We start from the raw sequence: 6014 nt of genomic DNA, 5'->3' as shown, positions 1-6014 counted from the left end.
AATCACGGACCCCGGTGCACAAATATCATAACTATCTAAAATAGGCCTACTGTAATATATTGTATGTTATACTGTAATACATACAGTGAGGAAAATAAGTATTTGAACACCCTGCTATTTTGCAAGTTCTCCCACTTAGAAATCATGGAGGGGTCTGAAATTGTCATCTTGGTGCATGTCCACTGTGAGAGACATAATCTAAAAAAAAAAAATCCAGAAATCACAATATATGATTTTTTCAACTATTTATTTGTATGATACAGCTGCAAATAAGTATTTGAACACCAGAGAAAATCAATGTTAATATTTGGTACAGTAGCCTTTGTTTGCAATTACAGAGGTCAAACGTTTCCTGTAGTTTTTCACCAGGTTTGCACTGCAGGAGGGTTTTTGGCCCACTCCTCCACACAGATCTTCTCTAGATCAGTCAGGTTTCTGGCCTGAGTTTGAGCTCCTCCAGAGATTGTCTATTGGGTTTAGGTCTGGAGACTGGCTAGGCCACGCCAGAACCTTGATATGCTTCTTACAGAGCCACTTTTTGGTTATCCTGGCTGTGTGCTTCGGGTCATTGTCATGTTGGAAGACCCAGCCTCGACCCATCTTCAATGCTCTAACTGAGGGAAGGAGGTTGTTCCCCAAAATCTCGCAATACATGGCTCCGGTCATCCTCTCCTCAATTCAGTGCAGTCGCCCTGTCCCATGTGCAGAAAAACACCCCCAAAGCATGATGCTACACCCCCCCCCCCCCCCCCCCCCATGCTTCACAGTAGGGATGGTGTTCTTGGGATGGTACTCATCATTCTTCTTCCTCCAAACACATTAAGTGGAATTATGACCAAAAAGTTCTATTTTGGTCTCATCTGACCACATGACTTTCTGCTATGACTGCTCTGGATCATCCAAATGGTCATTGACAAACTTAAGACGGGCCTGGACATGTGCTGGTTTAAGCAGGGGAACCTTCCGTGCCATGCATGATTTCAAACCATGACGTCTTAGTGTATTACCAACAGTAACCTTGGAAACGGTGGTCCCAGCTCTTTTCAGGTCATTGACCAGCTCCTCCCGTGTAGTACTGGGCTCATTTATCACCTTTCTTGGGATCATTGAGACCCCACGAGGTGAGATCTTGCATGGAGCCCCAGTCCGAGGGAGATTGACAGTCATGTTTAGCTTCTTCCATTTTCTAATGATTGCTCCAACAGTGGACCTTTTTTCACCAAGCTGCTTGGCAATTTCCACGTAGCCCTTTCCAGCCTTGTGGATGTGTACAATTTTGTCTCTAGCGTCTTTGGACAGCTCTTTGGTCTTGGCCATGTTAGTAGTTGGATTCTTACTGATTGTATGGGGTGGACAGGTGTCTTTATGCAGCTAACGACCTCAAACAGGTGCATCTAATTTAGGATAATAAATGGAGTGGAGGTGGACATTTTAAAGGCAGACTAACAGGTCTTTGAGGGTCAGAATTCTAGCTGATAGACAGGTGTTCAAATACTTATTTGCAGCTGTATCATACAAATAAATAGTTAAAAAATCATATATTGTGATTTCTGGATTTTTTTTTTTTAGATTATGTCTCACACAGTGGACATGCACCTACGATGACAATTTCAGACCCCTCCATGATTTCCAAGTGGGAGAACTTGCAAAATAGCAGGGTGTTCAAATACTTATTTTCCTCACTGTATATTCTAGAAAGAAAGACGCTTTCAGCCTTACTCAAAGGCCGCGGAAACATGGCAGTGGGTTCTTTACGCAATCCATTCCCCGCATTCTTATTTTGCTTCTTATGTATTAAATATACAGGCCATTAGTTTATGAAACCTTGATCAAAATTAAAATACAATTTATAGAAAAAGAAATTCACTTTAAAGAAATGATTTCTGCAAAACAACACTCAATAAAAATCATGTCTGACCCCACTCCTTGTCTCCAGACATATTGCACGTCTTATAGCCTATATCTTACTCATGCTGCTCACTTTTCATCATCAACATATGAAATTAAAACAATAATACAATAAGCTAATATTTAAACATATAGCCTAACTATGAATCTAAATAGGCTACGTTTGCATGTAGCCTACTCCACTCCAAACGCTTAAAAAATGTATTTTGTTTATTAACGCAAAGTTTTTAATTTCAAATTTAATTTCTAAATTCAGTTCATATTTCCAACAAACGAAATTCCGAGCCAAAATAACGAAGTGGTAAAAAAAACTGCAAAAATTAAAAATATTAAAGAATTTGCATGCGCTTTTGTCGGCATGAGTAAGATAGGCTATGAGACACGCAATATGTCTGGAAACATGGAGTGGAGTCAGACATGATTTTTGTTGAGTGTTGTTTTGCAGAAATAATTTCTTTGAAGTGAATTTCGTTTTCTATCAATTGTATTTTAATTTTGATCAAGGTTCATCTAATTGCCTGTATATTTAATACATAAGAAGCAAACCAAGAACGCCGGGAATGGATTGACATGTGTAACGAACCCACTGGCCATGTTTCCGCGGCCTTTGAGTAGCCTAAGGCTGAAATAGCGTCTTTCTGGGGTTTTTTTTTTTGTTACTTATTTTTTTATTTTGAATGTTCTTCAAATCTCCTTTTACATCAATTACTTGCACTCAGAAACAATATCCTTTACAGGGGATCATAACATTCACGCATCCTTACATGTATGATCAATTCCGCAGAAAAATATTTCCAAAAGTACAAGGAAAAGAAGAAATAAGAAATTATTAACAACATTTAAAATAAAAAATTTGAACAAACCAAACATCAACTTAAAACAAAACATGGGTTGTATTCAAGTTCCCCTGGCAAATATAACCAGTTAATTCTAATGGTCCTCCATCACCATCATTAATGGTGCCCATCTTTCAATAAAAAGTTCCCTCTGTAATCTCAATGAATATGTAATTTTTTCCATAGTGTAAATATTTCTCAAAATTGTTAGCCATTCAGCTTGGTTTGGTGGCTCACTCTTAAGCCAATTTATTGTAATTGCTTTCTTTGCTGCTATCAGTAATATCTGTAATAAATACATATTTTTCCCACTGTGTATCACAGCTGGTTTAATCCCTAGGATTGCTATCAGAGGGTCTCTTATCAGGTCAACATTCAGTACTTTATTAATATATGTAAAAATGGATTTCCAAAAGTTATCCAACAAAGGGCATTGCCAAAAAATATGTGAGTGAGTAGCCATTGTCTCTCCACACCCCCTCCAACACTGACTTGATTGATTCGGATTCATTTTAGCCACAACTTGTGGTGTTATGAAAAATCTGTTATTTATTTTCCATTGAAATTCCTTCCAAAAATTGACGTTTGTGACTTTATGAGCCTGAGTACATACCTCCAACCAAACTTCTTCACTTATTTCGAGCCGTAGCTCCCTAGTCCACTTGTCTTTCACATAGAATGAATTATCTCTTGTCATTGAAGCAATGATTTTATAAACATTGCTTATTGGTTTCCTCATATGTTCTCCACCCTGAATTTTTTATAAATACCGTTCTAAAAGGGAGGGCTCTATTAATCTGTTCCAGTTTGGGTGTTTCAGTATGAAACTCCTTAATTGTAGGTACCTGAAAAAGTCTGTTCTTGGTAGTTTAAACTCTATTCTCAGTTGTTCAAATGATTTGAAGTTGTTATTACTAAATAATTGGTGTACATAATGAAGGTTCAAAAGTTTCCAGTTTTTGAATCCTGCGTCTTTCTGTTTTTAATACATTTTTTGAATATATGTCTTAATTACAGTAGGCCCATTATAGACAGTTGTGATATTTGTGGCTGCACCGGGGTCCATCATTACTAGGTTAAAGTTACACGCTTATCATTAGTGATCCATGGCACCTGCTACCCATGGCTGTTATGAACTGCAGGCTTCAATCAATACATTGCAACAATTTCGTGCTATGGGCACTGCTACTGATACAGGGAGCGGATGAGATATTTTTCTGCTTTCAAACAAGTGTGACAAAGGCATGGGCTAAATACATTCTCTAATGTGGATACAGACATATATACACACATCACTATACAACACCTTATTAGGAGAAAATACGTCGTTTTAATGAGAAAAATGTTGTTTTAACGACAAAAGTTCTTGTTATTACGAGAAAATTGTTGTTTTTACGACATAAGATCTTGTTATTACGAGAAAAGATGTCGTTTTAACGACATAAGATTTTTTTTTTTATTTATACTTTGTTTTACCAGGGTAGTCACATTGAGACAGTAGTCTCTTTTTCATAAGATCTCGTTATCATGACATAATTGTGTGAAAAAAATAATATGTATGAGGCAGCAATGCGTCACCGTAATATTTACATAAGGCAAAAAGTTTAAAATCTATCTGAATTGGTAGCCTATGTCTGTGACTGTCTTTTCACTTTTTCTTTCTTTATAATTTTGTTAAAGTTATAAAGTTCAGCAAATTTTTGTTAGCTTTTATTCACATCTTAGCCTAGCCTACATGCATACATACAAAATATTTGGGCCTAAATAAACTCCTTTGCCGATGTTTTGACTTAGTGATCATCATCATTCTTCGTTTCCACGGCAACATTGAACTTTTCATTGAATATACTGCTTCTCACATCTTCTCTTGCCCTTAAATTTAGCAGTCATTAACTCGGTTCATTACAAGCCAGCCGAGAATGATAGGCTTTGATATGCCTATGTATATGTAGGCTATATAATGATATGCTGCAAGTCAAGAGTAGCGGATTCATAATTTGTATCGGTTAATTATCAAATGGCGAGTCCTTAAATCATTCGGGTACATCGAGGCATGCATCAATATAATAAAGTAGGTGTGTGTGTGTGTGTGTGTGTGTGTGTGTGTGTGTGTGTGTGTGTGTGTGTGTATGTGCATGCGTGCACGTGTGTGTGTGTGTATGTGTGTGTGCGTGCGTGCACTAATAACAAATAAGTATAGATAAATACAAAGCAGCGGGCGAAATAAGTAGCCAGGCCACCGGTTTGCCCGCTGCTCCCGATGGCCAGACCTGAATTCTACATTTAGCACAGTTATTAACAATAAAAACTATGGCGTCCTCTGTGTTAGCCTTTTAAACTATAAGTTACTTCTCAACGTGCACGCAGGCTAGCCTACATAAACGATGTAAAACAGTCCGCGACCTCCCCCCGCTATATATGGCACAGTCCACGTATATTGGGGGAAAAAATAGAAGGAAAATAAAATCGGTTAGATTTCAATTTATTCAAAAGATAATTTCTTAAGTCATAATTTAGCAAAAGGAAATTTGAAAAAAGGAGAGAAAATGGCAAAAATCCACTGATGAAGTAACCGAGAAAATGGAAAAAATTGACGTTTGTTTCAATATTTTAATTTTCGCATTTGCACTATATGGTCTGAAAATTGAATTGTGAAGCGTTACACGGACCGACTGAGGACGCTTTTGCGTTCATTCCATTATTCCTTTTTTAAACCAGAAATGAAATATGGAAACGCGGTTTCTTCTTTTTTATTTTAACACTGATTAAAAGAATTAGCAGATACAAGGTAATTTTCCTAATACCTTATTATTATTTTTATTAAAAATAATATAAATGATTTGTAACTTTTTTTATTTATTTTTTATGTGTAAATAAGCTTAATTTAATTTCTAGGGTTTATATAGGCTAGGCTAGTCGATAAATTGGTCATTTTAAAGCTTGTTAATGATTTGTATTTAAACGAGAAACAAGCCAAAAAACATTGGGCGGTTTTTGCCGAAGTTTTGGGCTGGAAAACCCTGCTGGCATCTGGCAACCCTGATTTTGACCTCACTCACAGGAAGTGATGGCAGTCTACAGAGCTGAAGCTTTCGTCTGATATGAGGTGATATATTTGCATAAATACCATTCGGTTTCTCTCAGAAACCGATCGTTTCTTGTCTTAAGACATCAATGTGTCGTCACGAGCCGCGGAGTTTAATTTGAAGTTGTCTGTCCATGTTTTTTTTTACTCTAATAGAATTAGACCCCATTGACAAGCATTATATG

Source organism: Gobio gobio (genome assembly GCF_949357685.1).
Source record: "Gobio gobio genome assembly, chromosome: 7".
Taxonomy (NCBI): Eukaryota; Metazoa; Chordata; class Actinopteri; order Cypriniformes; family Gobionidae; genus Gobio; species Gobio gobio.
Note: the sequence above shows the minus strand (reverse complement) of the source record.